General features: G+C 40.5%; 1 long non-coding RNA gene across 1 annotated transcript; it reads left to right on the plus strand.

Annotated features, from left to right (window-relative positions):
• Positions 1 to 14,869: 14,869 nt before the first annotated feature.
• Positions 14,870 to 22,124, plus strand: LOC115207727 (uncharacterized). The gene is made up of 4 exons (XR_003881043.1): positions 14,870 to 15,491; positions 15,809 to 17,843; positions 18,017 to 18,118; positions 21,591 to 22,124. It is a non-coding gene; the product is annotated as an uncharacterized LOC115207727 (long non-coding RNA).
• The last annotated feature ends 1,170 nt before the right edge of the window (positions 22,125 to 23,294 follow it).

The following is a 23,294-nucleotide window of genomic DNA, read 5'->3' on the forward strand; positions in this document are numbered from 1 at the left end:
ACGACTCCAACACCATCATTAAGTTTGCAGACGACACAACAGTGGTAGGCCTGATCACCGACAAATACGAGACAGCCTATAGGGAGGATGTCAGCGATCTGGCCGGGTGGTGCCAGAATAACAACCTATCCCTCAACGTAACCAAGACTAAGGAGATGATTGTGGACTACAGGAAAAGGAGGACCGAGCACACCCCCATTCTCATTGACGGGGCTGTAGTGGAGCAGGTTGAGAGCTTCAAGTTCCTTGGTGTCCACATCAACAACAAACTGGAATGGTCCAAACACACCAAGACAGTCGTGAAGAGGGCACGACAAAGCCTATTCCCTCTTAGGAAACTAAAAAGATTTGGCATGGGTCCTGAGATCCTCAAAAGATTCTACAGCTGCAACATCGAGAGCATCCTGACTGGTTGCATCACTGTCTGGTACGGCAATTGCTCGGCCTCTGACTGCAAGGCACCAGTACATCACTGGGGCTAAGCTGCCTGCCATCCAGGACCTCTACACCAGGCGGTGTCAAAGGAAGGCCCTAAAAATTGTCAAAGACCCCAGCCACCCCAGTCATAGACTGTTCTCTCTACTACCGCTTGGCAAGCAGTACCGTAGTGCCAAGTCTAGGACAAAAAGGCTTCTCAACAGTTTTTACCCCCAAGCCATAAGACTCCTGAACAGGTAATCAAATGGCTACCCGGACTATTTGCATTGCGTGCCCCCCTCAACCCCCCCCCCCCCCCCCCCCCCCACCAACCCCTCTTTTTACGCTGCTGCTACTCTCTGTTTATCATATATGCATAGTCACTTTAACTATACATTCATGTACATACTACATCAATTGGGCCGACCAACCAGTGCTCCCGCACATTGGCTAACCGGGCTATCTGCAATGTGTCCCACCCACCACCAGCCAACCCCTCTTTTACGCTACTGCTACTCTCTGTTCATCATATATGCATAGTCACTTTAACCATATCTACATGTTCATACTACCTCAATCAGCCTGACTAACCGGTGTCTGTATGTAGCCTCGCTACTTTTATAGCCTCACTACTGTATATAGCCTGTCTTTTTACTGTTGTTTTATTTCTTTACTTACCTATTGTTCACCTAATACATTTTTTGTACTATTGGTTAGAGCCTGTAAGTAAGCATTTCACTGTAAGGTCTACACCTGTTCTATTCGGCGCACGTGACAAATAAACTTTTATTTGATTTCATTAATAGGATGTCTTGGAGGTTTTGTAACATTCTTGTGTCATTTTGGCAAAGTATAGAAAGTGGCAATTTTAGGGTGTTGAATAGCCAAAAAGTTGTGTTATTTTTTGGGTGATTTGACGAGAACTTAAATACCTATCTAGGACAGTTAGGATAGTGTTCTGAAATTGGGAAGTAGGGTCACTTCTGAGATTCTTGTTAAAGGTGTTGTCAAGCAGTTGTCTATGACACCATTTACATAAACTGTCCTATCCATGAGTACAACCAACCCACCCTTATCAGCAGGGGGGTAAGGACTGACATATCGGATTGTAAATCAAGCAAAGCTTGTTTTTCATCCCTAGATAAATTATGGAAAGATATGTACTCATGTTTGTTCTTAAAAAGATGACCAACATCTTTTTCAACGAGTCTGCACTCGTTGAAAAATGTCTCAATAGAGCAGTGGTGTAAAGTACTTGGGTAAAAATTATTTAAACTACTACTTAAGTAGTTTTTTTGGTATATGTACTTTACTTTACTATTTATATTTTTGACAACTTTTACTTTTACTTCACTACATTCCTAAAGAAAATAATTTACTTTTTCCTCCATACGTTTTTCCTTACACCAAAAGGTACTTGTTACATTTTAAATGCCAAGCAGGACAGAAAATTGTCCAATTCACACACTTATCAAGAGAACATCCCTGGTCATCCCTAATGCCTCTGATCTGGCGGACTTACTAAACACAAATGCTTTGTCTCTAAATGATGTCTGAGTGTTGAAGTTTGCCCATTGCTATCCGTAAATTTAAAAAAACAAGAACATTGGGCCGTCTGGTTTGCTTAATATAAGGAATTTTTTATTATTCATACTTGTACTTTTGATACTTAAGTATATTTAGAGTCATTTTCTATTAAGGTGTCTTAACTTTAACTCAAGTATGACAATTGGGTACTTTTTCCACAACTGTAATAGAGTGATTGTGATTGGCTGGAGGTACAAAATAACTCTTACTTCTAAAAGGAGTCGGAGTATGTGCAGGAGAGCAGCCTACATATTCAGTTGAAATATCACGATTTGGGAGCTAAAGTATTCCCTTATTTAGTAAATACTAACATTATTGTGAGTGCTAATCCAGGAATATTTAGGTCTCAAGCTGACAGTGTTTTCTGTTTGTTCTGTCGTTACAGGAGCAGGCTATCCCGATAGACATTCAGACATGGACATCACCTTTTTTTCTTTAAATGATTGTTTTATGCAGGATGCTACATTTTTGTCCAGTTGCAATTGTTAGTAGGCCTAATAAAAAAAATCCCACTTCTATTAGGCCATATATTTTTTTCTTGTGAAAGATACTGTTAAGCTTTATAGCCTACCTCAGCCAGTTGTTATTTTATATAGGCCTAGGCTCGGAATAAATAGACTCCAGTTAAGCCCTCTTGTGGTTCGTAAAAACTAATTAAAATGAAGATTATTGTTGAAATTAATTTCTCGACTGGTGTAGGTTTTCTCCATCTGTCGCTGTGCAACACTTGCGTAACAAGTTAGCTATATTTTCAGCACCAGGCGCTGTTCACCTACTGTTGATTGCGCTGTGGTTGCAGCTTAACGTTTCAGCACCAAAAAATGGTCCACTGCCTGCTTTATTAGTTGACTGTCTCCTTCATTCTCTCTCCTCATGAATGAAGTTAAAATGTAGCTTTTGAATTATTTAGGTAGGGTAAGTTCCTTCTTGGGACACTGCATTTGGGAGTTTCTGCATCTCGGATCTGAGATTTTTCTTATTTTTATTTTTTTTAAATCTGAAAAAAATATTTAGAATTAATTTGGCAGTCTTTTGGGGGCCAAATAATATTGTTGGCAGGTCAGATTTGGCTGCGCCCACTAATTGGCCACACCTGATATTAATGAGTGTTTGTTTCCTTGAAATTGGGTCTGTTTGAATAGACAAAAAGTATTTGAATGAGTGAAAAAAGCATGGCATCCGTCCTGGTGGTGCAGTGGACTAATTCCATGGCTTTGAATCTGACTGATGCTGTGCCACAATAAAAATGGAATGTGTTTGTATGATTTAATGCCTAAGCAAATTCATTTCCATGTGTCCTATATGTGCTTGAAACAAAACAATTAAACCAATGTTGTTAAAAGTCTTATTGAAACATTCAGTAAAAACTAAATTATAAAAAAAACGACAATTTACGTTCTCTCTCATTAATTAATAAAACCTCCCAGGGAACCATAGAAAATGTTCTCAGAACCTCCCTGCAGCTTAAAAATGTACGTTCCCAGATCAGGCAACGTTAATTTTAACATTAAGCCCTCTTGTGAGAGGTCAGTTTTACCGGTCTGGAAATGTATGGCTTCGTTCCCAGAACCAATGGGAAACCAAAAGTGTATGTTCCCATAACTTCCAAGAAACAAAATGTGCTAGCTGGGTTCCTACCAAAGGGCCTAACAGAAGCAAGAGGAATTTCCTGAAGGTCTTCCAATTCACCAATACAAGTGTGTTTTAATATTGTTTAGCAGCATATTACCAAGGATTAATGAGTAGTTCTCCTATTCTTTTTCAGTCAATGGTACTTCCCAATACTGTGTGTCAATGTTAGAGGGTGCATGCCTTGCTCTAAAATGGATGACATTTTCCATGTTTCTGAGATGCCATTCGTCTTGCCTCTAATACGAAGTTCCGTAATGTACTGCATTGAAAAAATTGTAGCATAGCTTCTGTGATCCCAAAAAATGTACAACTTTGGGAAGAGATCCAACTCGATACGGAGAAACCCCAATGCAATGGTCATTAAAAGTAACTGGCTTTACAAACAGGACAGCACGGGGATGAAGCTATGGAAGAAGAAGTGGTTCATGTTGTCAGACATGTGCCTGTACTACTGCAGAGATGAGAAAGTGGAGGGTATACTTGGCAGCATCCTCCTACCTAGCTTTCATATATCTATGCTGTCTGCCGACTACCACTTTAGCAGAAAATATGCCTTCAAGGCGACACATCCCAACATGCTGACGTACTACTTTTGCACAGACACAGCCAAAGACATGGAGTCATGGATGAAGGTGATGACAGATGTTGCCCTGGTGCACTCTGAGGCTGTCAAGAGCTCCAATAGGTCTGAGGTGGCCTTGCCTGTACACCGGAGGGATGTTACAATAAACAGAAGACACAGGACAACCAGTATGCCTACCCGCCTGACAGGAGGTCGATGCCAGCAGCAATCCCTGTCCAGACCATCACTACCCAGTCTCTGCAAGGAAAAAGGATGAGCTCAGATGACTACAGGGAACACTCCTACATGTGTAGGCTGGAGGAGGTTGATATTGATGCCAAGCTGAGCAGGTTGTGTGAACAGGACAAGGTTGTGAGGACCACCGAGGACAAGCTACACAGAGAGCAGGTAAAGAATCTGTCTACAATACACCATGTTGTTGTCTGGCAGTAACTATTCACCATGTGTTGTATTCAGCACAAGCGTGCCCAACATATAGCTGTCATAAAGCATTTGGCTGCTTGTCAATTTTGTCATGTCATGACACCTACAGTTGAAGTCGGAAGTTTACATACACCATTGCCAAATACATTTAAACTCAGTTTTTCACAATTTATGACATTTAATCCTAGTAAAAATTCCCCGTCTTAGGTCAGTTAGGATCTTCACTTTATTTTAAGAATGTGAAATGTTAGAACAATAATAGTAGAATAATAGTAGAGACAATGATTTATTTCAGCTTTTATTTATTTCATCACATTCCCAGTGGGTCAGAAGTTTACATACACTCAATTAGAATTTGGTAGCATTGCCTTTAAATTGTTTAACTTGGGTAAAATGTTTTGGGTAGCCTTCCACAAGCTTCCCACAATAAGTTGGGTGAATTTTGGCTCATTCCTCCTGACAGAGCTGGTGTAACTGAGTCAGGTTTGTAGGCCTCTTTGCTCGCACATGCTTTTTCAGTTCTGCCCACAAATTTTCTATAGTATTGAGGTCAGGGCTTTGTGATGGCCACTCCAATACCTTGACTTTGTTGTCCTTAAGCCATTTTGCCACAACTTTGGAAGTATGCTTGGGGTCATTGTCCACTGATGTCTTGAGATGTTGCTTTAATATATCAACATAATTTTCCTACCTATTGATGCCATCTATTTTGTGAAGTGTACCAGTCCCTCCTGCAGCAAAGCACCCCCACAACATGATTCTGCCACCCACGTGCTTCACGGTTGGGATGGCGTTCTTCGGCTTGCAAGCTTCCCCCTTTTTCCTCCAAACATAACGATAGTCATTATGGCCAAACAGTTCTATTTTTGTTTCATCAGACCAGAGGACATTTCTCCAAAAAGTACGATTGTTGTCCCCATGTGCAGTTGCAAACCGTATTCTGGCTTTTTTATGGCAGTTTTGGAGCAGTGGCTTCTTCCTTGCTGAGCGGCCTTTCAGGTTTTGTCAATATAGGACTCGTTTTACTGTGGATATAGATACTTTTGTACCGGTTTCCTCCAGCATCTTCACAAGGTCCTTTGCTGTTTTTCTGGGATTGATTTGCACTTTTCGCACCAAAGTATGTTCATCTCTAGGAGACAGAACGAATCTCCTTCCTGAGCGGTATGACGGATGCGTGGTCCCATGGTGTTTATACTTGCGTACTATTGTTTGTACAGATGAACGTGATACCTTCAGGCGTTTGGAAATTGCTCCCAATGATGAACCAGACTTGTGGAGGTCTACAATTATTTTCTGAGGTCTTGACTGATTTCTTTTGATTTTCCCATGATGTCAAGCAAAGAGGCACTGAGTTTGAAGGTAGGCCTTGAAAAACATCCACAGGTACAACTCCAATTGACTCAAATTATGTCAATTAGCCTATCAGAAGCTTCTAAAGCCATGACATCATTTTCCGTAATTTTCCATGCTGTTTAAAGGCACAGTCAACTTAGTGTATGTAAACTTCTGACATACTGGAATTGTGATACAGTGAATTATAAGTAATATAATCTTTCTGTAAACAATTGTTGGAAAAATTACTTGTGTCATGCACAAAGTCGATGTCCTAACCGACTTGCCAAAACTATAGTTTGTTAACAAGAAATTTGTGGAGTGGTTGAAAAATGAGTTTTAATGAATCCAAGTGTATGTAAACTTCCGACTTCAACTGTACCTTCCATTAACCCTGTTGACTCGTCAGTAGGAAAGATTTGTTTCTCTTTGGTCCATTCAACAACAGAGCGATACGATCCTTGTTTCAGCAGGATGGTGTATTTATACTTATGTCATGCCTTATTGGAATGGATTTATTGATAATATCTGTTGCAAAAAAGTTTGGATGTTGCCACACACATTCCTACTTGTTAACAACATTAAGGAAGTTTCCTTTAAAATTATTCATAAATATTATCCTGCCAACCACTATATGAAGTTTAAAAAAAACATACTCAAATTGTACCTTTTGTAATGACCACTCAGAAATGGTGTTGCATCTTTTTTGGCATTGTATTCATGTAAGGAAACTGTGGCAAGACATCAGTAGATGTATAATTGAACACATTAATGAAGATTTTACACTATTGTGGAGAAATATTCTGCTTGGATACTTTACCTACGATAAAAATTTAAACAACGTTGAAACAATTTCAGCCAAATTTCATTTTCACAAATGTAAATTTACAAACAAAAGACCATATTTTCTTGCCTTACAAAAAGAAATTGAACTATATTATAAGACAATTAAATACTCTACTAGCAAAAAAGCTGTTAGAATTATGTGTATGTATGTCCCTTAAAGGTCCTTGTGTAATGTGATATTGTACCTCCTAGCCCAATTGTCCTTTGTATATTATTTATATGTATATATATATATATATATATATATATATATATATATATATACACTTATATATATACCATTTTTTTTTAAATAATATTTACTTTTAAAAAGGAAAGAGATATTAAAACCTCAACATCAATATTAGAGTCAACATACAAGTGTAAGTAAAAACGAATGTAAATAAGTTAGAAATTGTGCTACTAATGCACAAACACATCTCATAAAAGTAATGATATTTTTGTTTGGTTAGCTTTTGGAAATTGTAGAAATAAAACATTTTCCTTCTTCAGAAGTAGCTAGGCAGGCTAACGTTAGTTAGCTAATTAATTTGCTAGCTATCATACAGTAGGCATATATTAATAATTATATAGTGTAATGAAACAGGTAGGGAGCAGGTCTCGAACCCTCGACCTTCTAGCCCGAAGTCCTGCGCACTATCGACTGTGCCCCAAAAACATACTTGAGTGGCATGGTCGATATCCGCGCTTATAAACCCAGGGTCGTTACAATAGTTAATATAAGTAGAGAAGCAATCATAATTGACTGTAGCGCATATAAAGCATCCAGAAGCAGTGTTGCCAACTCCTCAGTAAGGAAAGTAGCTATTGGCTGTCCTAAAAGTCGCTAGAAGTCGCTAGGTGACGTCATCACCTATATTTGCATAATTGGCCATGTGCATGTAATTGTGATGGAAGCTGTAGGAGAGAGGAATAACGTCGTGGGAGAGACAAAAAGTGAGTAAAAAACTGCCTAAATATGTTTAGAACTACAAATTAACTTTCTTCTGTCGATTCTTGTTTTTTTTGTCACAATTCCAACCCTCCTCCTTTATAAACCTGTTTGGGCTAGGGGGCAGTATTGAGAATTTTGGAAAAAAATATGTGCCCATTTTTAACTGCCTCCTACACCAACTCAGAAGCTAGAATATGCATATTATTGTTCAGGTTTGGATAGAAAACACTCTGAATTTTCTAAAACAGTTTGAATGGTGTCTGTAAGTATAACAAAACTCATATTGCAGGCAAAAACCTGTGAAAAATAGATTTTAAAAAAATTGAATTTTGTGACTGTACTATTTAGTGTCATTGTTTTATAGATACCATAGTGAGAAAGGATTCAGTTCGCAACTCCTACGGATTCCACTAGATGTCAACGATCTTTATAAAGTTGTTTGAAGCATCTGTGATGAATACAGACCGAATTAGAATGCTTGGAAGTTGACACGTAATCACTTCATTTTTTGCGCCTGCGCATAAATCTGAGAAGAGTGTGTTTGTCATAATCGTTTATCTAAGACACTTGATAGGTTGTGTGAAAATATTACTGATGTTTACTGATGTTTCACGTTAAAAATGGACCAAAAGATTAATGCTAAACAACGTTTGACATGTTTGAACGAACATAAATAGATTATTTACTAGTTTTTTTTTGCTTTTCGGCGTGACTTTACACACCCCCACCACGTTTTGTGGGAGCCTACTGAACGCTAACTATTTGGTGTTATTTGGACATAAATTATGAACTTTGTCAAAAGAAAGCACATTTGTTCTGGACCTGGCAGTGCCTTCTGATGGAGATAATCAAAGGTAAGGGGATATTTACAATGTTATTATCGATATTAGATGACGCTAACTGTATAGCTTAGCTTATAGCTTAGCTTATTGTTCTTAGCATTGTACCCGGTTTATTGCAAAATGTGATTTCCCAGTAAAGTTATTTTGAGATCTGGCCATTCGGTAGCAATTACGAGATGATAATATATTATTCTTTGAATGACAATATTATAATTTACCAATGTTTTCGAATAGTAATTCCGTGATTTGTAATGCTGGATTCACTGGGAGCATTCGAGCCGAAAAAAATTCTGAATTTCACCGCGACTGTAAATGCTGTTTTTGGATATAAATATGAACTTGATGGAACTAAAAATGCATGTATTGTCTAACATAATGTCCTATGAGTGTCATCTGATGCAGATTGTCAAAGGTAAGTGCATAATTCTAGCTAGTTTTCTGTCTGTTGATGCCCTTCTTTGAATTGGCTAAACTTTACACACAGCTATTGTCAATCTACTCCTAACATAACCTAACTTTATGCATTCTCCGTAAAGCCTCTTTGAAAATCGGACAGCGTGGTTAGATTTAGGAGATATATCTTTCAAATGGAGGAAAATAGTTGATTATTTGAGTATTTGAAATGATTACTCTTGCAGTTTTGAATTCCCCGCCATGGTCACATGACAATGAATCCCAATACCGGGATAAGATCCTGCCCCCTGGCCTCAACAGGATCCGGGCTTGGGACCGGCAGAGTGACCCAAAAGAGACACTCTGGCGGAGTTACTTATTTTTTTATTTTATTTACTTATTTTTTAGTTTGTTGTTTTTTAGTTTAGTTTTCTTAGTTTGGTTTGGTTTTTAACCTTATGGTCCACTTAGGAGCCTACAACAAGTCACAGTAAAATATGAACATTTTTAACCATAACATTTTTTTATTTTTTTTGTATACAATCTACAATAACAATCTAAATGGACCAAAAAGAGACAATATAAAAAACTGTCAATGGCAATGTGAGAAGATTATGGTAACTAGTCTGGCCCTAATTCAGGTTAATTGTTTTTTTTTCCCAGACCCCCCTCCACACACACACAGGCTGTGCTGGCTCACAAAAAGAGTGGGTCATCGTCATTTTGGTCAAGGCTCTCTATGGCAGGTTCAACAACTGAGGGAGCTGACTTAAATGAGTAAGCAGCTGATGTGCCAAAAAGCTGCAAAACATTATCAGGCAGCTGGTGCTCATAGCAAGCCTCACCAAACAGCTTCAGTCCATATCGAATGTACAGGATGGAGTTATAAGGGTCTGCAAGGACATCCAATTTTTGCTTTTTACCACACTCATCTGGCTGAATACTCTCTCGACTTCAGCATTCGAGTGTGGCAAGGATAACACAGACACAGCAGCCATGGCAACTTCTTGAAACGGGTTGATATCAGCTGCATCCCTGAACTTCCAAATCTCACTCCAGAAGCCCAGTGTGTTTTTTGTCTCATTCCATTTACTAAGATGGATGGCACGCCATTGCTGGACAATCTTGTAACCAAGGAGCTTGGCTATGTTTTCTATTTCTCCAGGGCTCTTATTGTGCTTTAGAGTTTCCTCCACATTGAAAACTGACATGTACTGCAATGCTTCGATGTTGCCCGGCAGTCTGACCCTCAACTCATTAGTGAGGGAGATGGTGAAGGCTACACACCGCTTTCGGACATTGTTTTCATCCTCAGGCGCAAGGTGGAGCTCAGCTGCCTTTGACTCAAAAATGTAACCAAGGTACGGTTTGGGACTGATGTATCCATCTATTGGCCCTTTGGGTACATCAACATTTGCCAGTGGATTCAGCACCCTGCTGCTCACAGACTTGATCAGGCTAACCAAGCTGTCAAGTAGCTTAAGAGGATCTACTTGCTCTCCCTCAAAAGCCTTGATGGCCAACTGTACCTCACCCAGCACTGACTTCAAAAACGTCAGATACAATATGTTTTGAGGATCACTGTACATGGAGTATAAAACCTCAGCCATGTAGCAGTGTTCACTGGACTTGGTGGCTGCGAAATGCAGCCTAAGCTCCTCCCACTGGTCCAAAATGCGTGAAACCGCGGGTTCAATGGAGAGCCAACGTGTGGCACACACCTTGGTTATCTGGAAAGGTTTCTCCCCACAGTTCATGGTCTCATATATGGCTTTGTAGGCCTCCCTGCACTTTGGAGACACTGAAAACCAGTTATAAGTCTCTTACCAAGTACTCCACACTACGGGGGATGGTGTCATTGGAAGCATGACTTACAGCAAGCTGCAGAGAGTGGCACACACAGCGAATAAGAACCAGATATTTGAGGCCATACTCCTCCTTCAGCACTTTATGGACCTCATTGTTAATCACCGTCATAACAGAGGCATTGTCAGTCCCTATGCCCAGGAGTTTCTCTTATTTAAAACAACACTTCGAGGAAAGCCACAACAGCACGGGCAATAGATTTGGCATCTCCTCCCTCCAACTCAACAAGCTCCAGAAATGTTGATACAATTGTCTGCTTGGTGTCACTAAAGTACCTTATTACAACCCCCAGGTACTTAGAAACACTTACATCCGTGGACTCATCGAGGCGGAGGCTGAAACGCTGGTCACCCACATCTGCGACCAACTTTTTCAGAAAGTATGGTGCTAGAACACCATTAATCATTTCTGTGCACTTTGTCCTGTGCATTTTGAAGTGGGTAGCAGCAGTGGAGTCTGAGAAAGCAGCTCTACATGCTTCTCCAATGTGATCACATGCCAGCATGGAAGAGTGTTCAGCGATAGCTAATGCCATGGTGGCCTCAGCCTTTTTTGCAGAGGCAATTTTTTTAACCATAAATGGCAGCTTGTTTTGGGTGGAACTGTTATAAGGCTTTGCCTTTTGACTATGTTTTTGAGTTGTCATGTGTTTTTTTACATCACTAAGTATGGCGTAGAAATCAGCCTTACAATACAGGCAGTATGCCTGTGTATCATCTCCAATAAACGGCTTCAACCAGCCTTTGAATTCAGGGTTTGATTCCCACTCCTTTCTGTATTTTTGAGGGTACAGTTTAGACTGAGACATGATGAGCTAGCCAGCTAGATGTTTAGCTTATGTCACAGAGAGGCACACACACAGTGGACAAGGTGAGTAAGTGACTGAACCTGTGTGAGTCAAATGCAGTGATTTATTTTTGTGCAGTGATTTATTTTAGACAAAGAACATTTTACATTTACATCACTCCCTGAATGTAAACCACGGCGGGATCAGCCAGCGGCGGCTTCCCGCATGCGCGATTCATTTGCAGTCTGGACGCAGAGGGGTGAACATCTCCTGCTCTGACTGCAGCTGGGAGGGACTGCTGCGTGAGGACTGGGCCGCCTGTGAGTGCTTTGGGATGGGGTGGGGCCCACTGCAGCACCCGTTGCTCGTTGAGAAGAGTAAGAACAATACGTGCTTTCACGTCAGTCTCCAAAAGTCTCCAATAACACCAGAAAAAGTTGCTAGATTTGTCGCTAGTCGATTTTTTGAAAATGTGTCACTAGAGGGGCCCCTCTAGTACTTGTTGCAGCTGGCAACACTGCCCAGAAGCTACCGGTGGCTGAAAACACAATCATCGCGGGATGAACAAGTGACGAATTTCTGGGCAAGGAAGGTCCATTTTAAAATCATTCCTTCCTCCCTCGCCCCTTGCCCTGCAAGTGTATACTCGTCAGACGTCATGAACGTCATCAGAAGTGTATATCGACGGAACACACCTTCCACGTTGTGCATTATTTTCCAGGGAAAATACCTTACATAAGAACAATTATTTATTTATTGAATATTTAGCAAATACTATTAATTGCGTTGAAATAGTGATGTGATGGTTTAACTTGGTGTTTATCTCCACAAGTGTGTTTCAGAGACAGTGTTTCAGAGACATACAAGTGTGAGTGAAGCTCCTACTACAGCAACACAAGATTCACACAGGAGGAACACTGTTAGTAAAGCTCATTTATGTTTCTGCCAAATTACTGCACTTAGATTCGGTTCTGGTACCATGTATAGCCAAGTTATTTTTACTCATTGTGTATTTATTATTACTTTTATTATGTGTTTTACTTTTCTATTATTTCTCTATTTTCTTTCTCTCTGCATTGTTGGGAGGGTCCGTAAGTAAGCATTTCACTGTTAGTCTACACATGTTGAATACAAAGCATGTGACAAATAAAATTTGATTCGATTTGAAATTTCACAGGGAGAGCCTGACATACTGCATTAACATTGCAGAATACAGAATACAGAATACATGCAACCCAGCTAGCACTTTCTGAGAACCATATGTTTCATAGAGCTTGGTGAGGGCGTGGCTATCCTATGGTTGTTTTGCATACAACCTTCCCATAATATTCTGGGAATGGTGCAAGATAGTTGCTTGGCTTTTGGAACATTCTCAGCACATTTAAGGAACTTGACAAAGAAACATAATTTGCTTGGTAATTCATTACTTTATACAGAACGTTTCCTAAAAGTTCAAACATGGTTACATTTCATTTCAAACATTCTCCAATTGGTTTGGCATTGGGAATGTTCTGAAATAGTTCAGAGAACATAATATCCTGTTAGGGCTAGGGGGCAGTATTTGCACGGCCGGATAAAAAAACATACCCGATTTAATCTGGTTACTACTCCTGCCCAGTAACTAGAATATGCATATAATTATTGGCTTTGGATAGAAAACACCCTAAAGTTTCTAAAACTGTTTGAATGGTGTCTGTGAGTATAACAGAACTCATATGGCAGTCAAAACCCTGAGACAAATCCTGACAGGAAACTGAAATCTGATGTGTGGATATCACTTCAAACATTTGCCATTGAAACACACAGGGGCTTCCACTAGATGTCCCCAGTCTTTACAAAGTGGTTTGAGCCTCCTACCATCAAAATTGACTGAAAGAGAGGATGTTTACCTTGGTCACAGGAAATGGGCCATTACCATTGTGACGTCGGCGCCCATGGGTACTCTCCCTTTTCGAAACGTTTTGAAAGACAATGCAACCATCCCAATGGAATATTATTGAAGCCCTGGTTGAAAAAGCCCCTAAAGATTTATGTTATACAACGTTTGACATGTTTGAACGAACTTAAATATATTTTTTTTGCTCATTCCTGACGACAAGTCAGACGCATACGGTATATTTTCACTAGCCTTAGGAGCGCGCTAACACTATTGGGACATAAATTATTAACTTTTTTGAACAAAACTACATTTGTTATGGACCTGGGATTCCTAGAAGTGCCTTCTGATAAAGATAATCAAAGGTAAGGGATTATTTACAATAGTATTTTTGATGGTTGATCGTTCCAAGATGGCTCAAAACATGTATAGCCTAGACTATTTTTCTGGGCATACCACGTCGTTTATTGCAAAGTGTGATTTCCCAGTAAAGTTATTTTTAAATCTGGCAAAGAGATGGCATTCAAGACATGTTAATCTATAAGTCTTTGAATGACAATATTACATTTTAACAATGTTTTTGAATAGTAATTTTGTAAATTGTAGCGCTAATAAACCGGAAGCATTTGAGGCAAAAGATTTTCTGAACGTCATGCTCCGATGTAAAATGCTGTTTTTATATATAAATATGAACTTTATCGAACAAAACATGCATGTTTGTGATTATTTCTGGCTGGGTACTCTGCTGACATAATCTAATGTTTTGCTTTTGCTGTAAAGCCTTTTTGAAATCGGACAACGTGGTTCGATTCAGGAGAGGTGTATCTATAAAACGGTGTAAAATAGTCATATGTTTGAGAAATTGAAGTTATAGCATTTATGAGGTTTTGCATTTAGCGCGACGCGATTCCACTGGCTGTTGATTAGGGTGGGACGCAAGCGTTCCACTGGCCCAGAGAGGTTTTAAGAAACAACGTTCTTCTGTGGGAATTTTAGTACTTCAGCATAACATTTCCTACAGTTTTCCTCATGGTTCTATTTAAAATAATGTTCTCAAATTGTTCCAAGAACGTTAAGAAACAACGTTCTTCTGTGGGAATTTCAGTACTTCAGCGTAACGTTTCCTACAGGTTTCCTCATGGTTGTATTCAAAGTCATGTTCTCAAATTGTACCAAGAACGTTAAGTAAACTTTCCATAAAACCACAAGAAAACTTTAGTAACATTCAGAGAATGTTCTAAGAATGTTATTAAAAAACTTAAACATTCTGTTCTCAGCATCAACAAAACTCTATCCTCTATCTTGTTCAGTGTGTTCAGGTGTGTTGGCAACGCCCACTAATTGGCCACACCTGAGGTTAAGGAGTCCTTGTTTCCTTTGAAATGGGGTCTGTTTGAATAGACTAAAATTAACAGCTTTGTATGCGTTAAAACAAACATGGTATGGTAGCTCCATCTTGGTGGTGCAATGGACTAATTCCATGGATAGAGAATAGAAGATTATAGGTTTGAATCTCACTGATGCAGTGTCACAATAAAGAATAAATGTGTTTGCATGATTAATGCCGAAGGAAATTAAGGTTTATCCCAAATAAGATAGCAGTGTTATTAAAGTCTTATTGAAACATTCAGTGAAAGTTTTAAGGACGTTATAAAAAAAACTCAATAACCTATCATTTCCATTCTCATAGCGTTAATTAAACCTCCCAGAAGGAACCAGAGTAAATAAAAAATTCCAGAATGAACCCGAGTAAAACGTTCTCAGAACTTCTATGCAACCTAAAAATAGAACAGGCGAAATATTCACTTCCGTTCTCAGAATGTTTAAAAAACATTCAATTTTACCAGTCAGGAAACTTATGACTTTGTTCCCAGAAACAATGGGAAACCAAAAACTTTTGTTCCCACAACTTCCAAGGAACCAAATGTTCTAGCTGGGAAGGATGTGAGATACTAGAGCAGGCAATGCTGGTGAGTGGATTTACTTTTATTCTCTTCATACATTGTGTGTTATAACATCGATGGTTCGCAGTCACCCCCTCTGAAAATCCATGTTTTATCTGTATAGTCCTCACAACTCCATGGCCTATGTAGTAACTCTGAATTGTTTCCATTCTGTATTTTACATGCCATAATATAGGATCCTTATGTTGTTTTTGAAAACTACAGGCTGGGTCTTGAGTTTGAGATAAAGCATATGATCATGTGTGTTTGGTTTAGCTACAGGTTAGTTCCAGGTGAATGAGCATATCTACCATGTCCATGTGTGAGCCTTGCTTCCTCTGTAGACAGTGAAGGCGCTGCAGACATTGGCCCGTGAAGCTATTATCATGCTGAGGGCCATGATAGGGGAGGTGGGTTCCAATATCGAGGAAGAGGAGAACACAATCTGTGACCTCTTCAACAGTATACAGGTAAAACTTCACTAAAGGACTCTTTTCAGGTCACCTGAAAGAAAAACAGATGCTATTGATAATGTTGTTATTGAGATACGAATGTATTAAATAAACATTGTGAAATGTAACTATCTAAGTGCAAGACAATAAATATAATTCCAAATTTGAATATGTGATGATGGTGCCTAACCACTGGGTGTCTCTCTTGCTCTCTTTGTGAAAGATTGAAAGGTCTTCTGCACTCAACAAAAACTTTATGAATGGAGTTAAACCAAACACTTACTGGTACAATTACAAGACAATGTGTACCACAAATTTACATTTTAGAGAAAACTCACTACAAGTTACATCCCCAGACAGTTATTTGCTCAAATGGAGGGTTGCAAACAAGGACCATAGTCTTTTTCACGGTAGGCCTACTACTAGCAGACAACGTCATAGCCCACAGCCATTTTACATTTTAGTCATTTAGCAGACACTGTTATCCAGAGCGACTTACAGTAGTGAGTGTATACATTTTCATATTTGTTCGCACTGGTTCCCTGTGGGAATCAAGCCCACACCTTGGCTTTGCAAATGCCTGCTCTACCAACTGAGCCACATCTTTCTTGTGGTTAACTGTTTCTCTGCTCTCATCTGTCAGGAAAGAGAGGAAGAAAATTCTGTTGTGAGCGGCTCACAGGTACTGCATTACTTTGCTTTGAAACGGTTGCCTTGATGCCATAAAGACAATGGATAGGCAATCTGTTAGGCATGGATTGAAGTTAGCAATTTCCCCAAGGTCTCAAAGTGCCTTACATTGTACAGGGTTAACAAACCTAATTTACCACTAAGAAAGTATTGCAGCCATTCTATGCCAGAACCCTGGTGTAGGCCAGTTTCCATTTGGCCCCATGAGAGAGACTTTACAGTACACAGTTAAAACAAGAATGGCAAGGCAAACAGAGTGAAGACTGCTTCCAACAATACTCATCGTTCCACGGCTGTAGTTCGTGGTTACATGAAAAATGTGTGTAGATAACCTCTGAAGTGTTGATATTCTCTGGGAGCAGTCCATCACAGCTAGTGGAGCAGGAAGCTACACCCTGGGGGCCACTGGACGGCAGCATTACTGTCTCTGGAGTGTGTGAGGGAGAAAGTGTATCAGATTGCATTGTGTAGAGATTTTTTATGAGATTGTTGTGCCCTTAGTCCTCCATCTTTCTTGCCCCGCTGCCTAGAAGCAGACCAGTGACTGTCTGGATTCCCAGAAGGGAGTTAAAGGCTATTTATGGCAGGCTGAGTGTTTCTGTGTCTGTGTGTCTGTCTGTGTGTGTTTGTAATGGGAAGCAGACTATAGATAAGGACCTGGATATATAGAGCATGAGTTTCTGTGTTGTTGTGTGGGTATTACTTAACCCTCTGCATCGAGGGGATAGTTGTGTAGTGGTAATGTTGTGTGTGTGTTTGCAGCCAACATGAAGAAATGGAAAAGACGCTAAGGAGCGCAGATATCACACCTTGTTGTCCTTCTGCCAACCCTGCAGGTTAGGTCATCAGACACCCCTAACTCATATCTCCATATCTCCAACTAATTGCTGAACTCACATGGAACTAAATTATACCCATGAATAAAATTGACAGTGGGGATAGATTATTAGTTATTACCTGGACAGTTAATTATTCACCAGCCCTCCAGTGTGGTTGACCGCTGACCCTCACTGATGCCCTCTCCAAGGTTCGTTCAGCCTTCCTCAGCTCAGCCAACAAGTTTAAGTGTCTGGACATGGGATATGTGAGTACTGGCACTTCATATTCTGGGGAGGATAGAATGGGTAAATTCACCAGAGGTTTGCATCACACATGGTTTCTCTCTCTTCCACAGAAACTGAGGCTGAGGAGGATTGTGAAGCTCCCTCATTGAATGTGACCAGTGCAAAGCAGCAAAGTGAGTATGACCCGTCTACTCTGATCTTACAAAACAATGTGATTTTACTCAACATTGTCATGTAGAATTAGTATTGTATACAGTTTACTAGAACTACAGTAAATGTCTTGTCTCTTCCCTCAAAGAAAGGTGCTAGCCAAGCTCTGACCTAGATGATCTTTCTCTCCCCTCAGATTAACACAGACTACAGATTTTGCTCACTGTCTGGAGCCCTTACTGCTGCTGGGACAGCGCCGCCCAGCCTCCATCACCGGGGCAACTAGTATCGCAGCCCTGTAAGTCTTTTTGGGCTTAAAATATAATCGTTGGCTTGAAAGGCTTTGAAATCTCCCTTCATCTCTATCTTTCAGTGTACAAGGTTGAATGTAACATTTCAATATCATGATGATATGGTGTGGCATTTTTATGAAACTCTGGACCCAAACTTTCACGAATATAAAAGATGAGATATGATTTGAAAATCGCCTAAGTTTAAAAGATGAGATATAATATGAAAAATGCTTGGAAGCACCACTAGCAGATGGCGATAACCACAGAGAGAGGGAAGGAGATGCCATGAACCCCACTTAGGTCCTGTTATCCTGTCAGTTACCCTGTCTGTCTGTAAGCGCAGGCCACAGACATGCTTAGGCTACGTAACTAAAGGTTAAATAAAAGGCTATATAACTGACCTTTTTGGTGGCGGTCTTGTTGTTATAGCAGGCACTAGTCCCCTCCTGCCTGTGCCAGAAAGACTGCTGATAATAGCTCGGCCAGCGCAAAGCCAGAGTTCCAGGAAATAGCTTTTTTCCTGCAATGCTCTGTTTTACAGCCGTGTCCGTCTGGATATCACAGCACACTCTGGATCCCTAGCCAACCTTGACACACGGTGTACCTCTCTATACACACACAAACTGGGTATGAATGTATTTGGCTGAAGTATAAGATCCAGTGAGGACACCTGCACCCAAATTCAAGCATTGGGCTTAGCTCTTACCAGAGTTTTAACAGAAACAAAATGTCTCCTTCGAGAGCCTTGATTCTTAGTTGGCGTAAGCTATAGTTGTAGGTTTTTGACACAGACAGAGAGGGTCATTGGTTGTCAGAATGGAGCCATTTGTTATCACAAACTCATTGTCTCTGTCCATGTGGACACAAGTGACGCATGCTCCCTGACCAATTTTCCACATCAATAACTCCCAACTGTTCACAGGTTCCCAAACCCCCACCATACTGACTGTCCACCCTCCCAACCAGTGCCACTCCATGTAACATGCAGAGTGGGCGGGGATGGCACTGAGCAGGCTGGCACTATTTTTACCAGAATTTCACAGAAATCTCCAGGATTCATCTGGTAGCTAGGCACACACAGAAGTGGCGGGGCCATTTTGTTCTATGCCACTGATATCACTGCCTTTGCCAATGTCTTAAATTGGTATCAGTGGTGGGGACAGCAGGTGGATGCTCACAGGACTAAATGTGTATGGCAGGTTGAGAGAGCGATGCTCACAGCAAACAATCACAGACTTACTCTAGGGATAGTTCTACTGCTGTATCAGGGCATTTGCCAGGCAAGAAAATCTGGACTAAAAGCATCCCAGAGCCCAGGTAAGCTGCATGGCTTCTCTAGTCGTGTGCCGATAAACTTTTTCCGTAATTATAGAATATCAGTCTTTACCTACTGGCTAATGATACAGTATTTCCCCCTTTCATATATTTCAGTTTATTCTATGTTTTATTTGCAACATACATACAGTAGCCCTCTCTCATTCATGGTTTACAGTACAATGGTAAACTATGGCAAACATTTGGTTACAATTGTGATATTAACTGTTAGGAAAGGCTGTTAAAGGGGTGTACAATATAATGGAATAGCTACAGTGCCTTTAGAAAATATTCACACCCCTTGACTTTTTACACATTTTGTTGTTTTACAGATTGAATTTAAAATGGATTAAATTGAAATGTTGTCTCTGGCCTACACACAATATCCCATAATGTCAAAGTGGAATTATGTTTGTAGAAATGTTGGCTAATTCATTAAAAATTCAAAGCTGAAATGTCTTGAGTCAATAAGTATTCAAACCCTTTTTATGGCAAGCCTAAATAATTTCAGGACTAACAATTCTCTTAACAAATCACAAGTTGCATTGACTCACTCTGTGTGCAATAATAGTGTTTAACATGATTTTTGAATGACTACCTCATCTCTGTACCCCACACATATAATTATCTGTAAGGTCCCTCAGTCGAGCAGTGCATTTCAAACACAGATTCAACCACTAAGACTAGGGAGGTTTTCCAATGCCTTGCAAAGAAGGGCACCTATTGGTAGATGGGTAAAAATACAAAAATGCAGACACTGAATATCCCTTTGAGCATGGTGAAATTATTAATTACAATACACCCAGTCACTACAAAGATACAGGCGTCCTTCCTGACTCAGTTGCCGGAGAGGAAGGAAACCAGTCAGGGATTTCACCATGAAATCAATGGTGACTTTAAAAAAACATTACAGAATTTAATGGCTGTCATAGGAGAAAACTGAGGATGGATCAACAACATTGTAGTTACTCCACAATACTAACCTAAATTACAGAGTGAAAAGAAGGAAGCCTGTACAGAATACAAATATTCCAAAACATGCATCCTGTTTGCAATAAGGCACTAAAGGAAAACTGCAAAAAAATTGGCAAAGAAATGTACTTTGTGTCCTGAATACAAAGCGTTAAGTTTGGGGCAAATCCAACACAACACATCACTGAGTACCACGCTTCATATTTTCAAGCATGGTGGTGGCTGCATCATGTTACGGGTATGCTTCTCATCGGCAAGGATTATGACGTTTTTTTAGGATAAAAGTAAATGGAATAGAGCACAGGCAAAATCCTTGAGGAAAACCTGGTTCAGTCTGCTTTCTAACAGACACTGGGAGACAAATTCACCTTTCAGCAGGACAATAACCTAAAACACAAGGCCAAATATACACTGGAGTTGCTTATGAAGACTACATTGAATGTTCCTGAGCGGCCTAGTTACAGTTTTGACTTAAATCGGCTTGAAAATCTATGGAAAGACTCGAAAATGGCTGTCTAGCAATGATCAACAACCAACTTGACAGAGCTTGAAGAATTTTGAAAAGGATAATGTGCAAATATTGTACAATCCAGGTGTGCAAAGCGCTTAGAGACTTACCCAGCTGTAATCGCTGCCAAAGGTGATTCTAAAAAAGAAGATTCAATTATTTTTGAATTCAGGCTGTAACATAACAAAATGTGGAATAAATTAATGGGTATGAATACTTTCTGAAGGCACTGTAACTACTACTCCAGTGGTCGTGGTGTGGTGGCGGTAGTAGTGGTGGTGGCAGTAGTAGTGGTGGCAGTAGTAGTGGTGGTGTTGGTGGGAGTAGTAGTGGTGGTGTTGGTGACAGTCGTAGTGGTGGTGTTGGTGGCAGTAGTAGTGGTGGTGGTGTTGGTGGCAGTAAATGTAAAAAATAACCTTTAAACCCAGGTTGAAGGGACCACCCTCACCACCCCAACGGCAGCAAAGTGCTTAGGCAAAGACACCTGGATCCACGCATCCCACTGTAAGCAAGTAGCAGAGCCAGAAGAAGATGCTACTCCTGTTACTCCTACAATCCAGTAGGAGCACTCTGCTTACCCTGGGACTCGCAGATATTGTGGCTGTGGGCATCCTCTGGGTTGGTAGCAGACTTTGAGCTAGAGGTGGAAAAACGTGCTAGTAACCTCTCCCCGACCTCTTCAGTCCACAGGGGGAAGCCAAGAAGTAGATGACCCTGCTGACCTGAACCTGGACCCTGGTGACCCCGCTGGGCTGAAGAGAAGAAAAATCGGACATAAACATTATGGGGTTTCCCCCAGGTCAAACACTTTCTTACAAGTAGCTAATAATGTTTCTGTACGACAGAATGTATCAGATTGTTGGGTTTGTGGACTGTTGACAGACAGTGCTGAGACTATGCCATTGCTAGCTATACCCCTTAATGTTTATGTAATATTGATGTGGACCAAAGCAGGTAACCTTTCAGACCGAGAGCTTGATTGGGTGGAGGATGAGGTGTTTTTATATGAGAAGATTTGATTTTAATAATCACACCTCTCTGCCCAAGCAACCCATCACCCTGGCATACTCTCCCCCAGGTTATATAGAAAATGGAACTGGTCCCCAGTTGGGGGAAAGTCATTGTAAATATAACCTTTCTGTATATGTCACGACTTCCACCAAAGTCGGTTCCTCTCCTTGTTCGGGCGGTGTTCGGCGGTCGACGTCGCCGGTCTTTTAGCCATCATCGATCCACTTTTCATTTTCCATTTGTTTTGTCTTGTTCTCCTACACACCTGGTTTTCATTTCCCTCATTAATGGTTGTGTATTTAACCCTCTGTTCCCCCCATGTCTTTGTGTGGAATTGTTTGTTGTAAGTGCTTGTGCACATGTTTACTGGTGCGCGACGGGTTTTGTACCCATGTTTGTTATTCTTTATGCCGTTGGTTTTGCAATTAAACTGCTCCGGCTATTACCTAGTTCTGCTCTCCTGCGTCTGACTTCCCTGCCACCAGTTACGCACCCCTTACAGTATACAATAACCTTACCCTACCCTTACTGTTGAGAAATGGAACATTCCAACCTAACATGTCATTGAGAATACATTATAGACTCAAGAATGTCAGTGTGTATGCTAAACCTACTTCCTCAGTCAGTGGAACTATGAATGTCTGCTTACAAACTGGTCAGGATCATGCTATGCTGCCTATGTTGTTCTTGCTGTGCGTGCTACCCCAGTACCCACAAATCACAATTTCTCCCACTTGTATAGGAGGACCCTTGTAGACGGCCCTACAAAACATTTTTCTCTGCATTAATTCCCAATTATGGCATGACAACTGTGCTTCATTCAATTAGAGAACTAGCAAATGAAGTTGAAAGAAGGGGTAATGCTACTGCTACTGCTATTGAAGAATTGAAGAATTAACTGCTGAACTTGTGGCTATGCGTACTATGGTCTAACAGAATAGATTGGCTTTGTATATTCTCCTAGCATCTCAGGGAGGCACCGGTACGGTGGTGGGTCAAGAGTGTTCTGTCTGTTCTCATGCCTGACGACCTTGGTGAGGAGATTGTGTGAAACAGCAGTATCTCCTCCCCACCAGATGGTCATGACCACAGAAGTTAACTTAACACATCTTGCCACTGTTTCACGCTTTCTTGTTGTTCCAGATTGCCCTATTGGAAATGACCCAGATCCATATGAACCTTCATTTTCGCCAGATTGTTATTATAAAGTTACCTTTCAGGAGTTCCATTCAGACCACCCCTTTCTGTGTAAAATGACAATTTCCCAGAAACCAGAAGGTTTCGAGTTCTGTCTGACAACAGCTCAGATATATCACATATCCATGGCATCAAAGGGGTAATTGCTGTGGCAGAAGTGGAGTGAGCTGGGATTATGT

Source organism: Salmo trutta, chromosome 14, assembly GCF_901001165.1.
Source record: "Salmo trutta chromosome 14, fSalTru1.1, whole genome shotgun sequence".
Taxonomy (NCBI): domain Eukaryota; kingdom Metazoa; phylum Chordata; class Actinopteri; order Salmoniformes; family Salmonidae; genus Salmo; species Salmo trutta.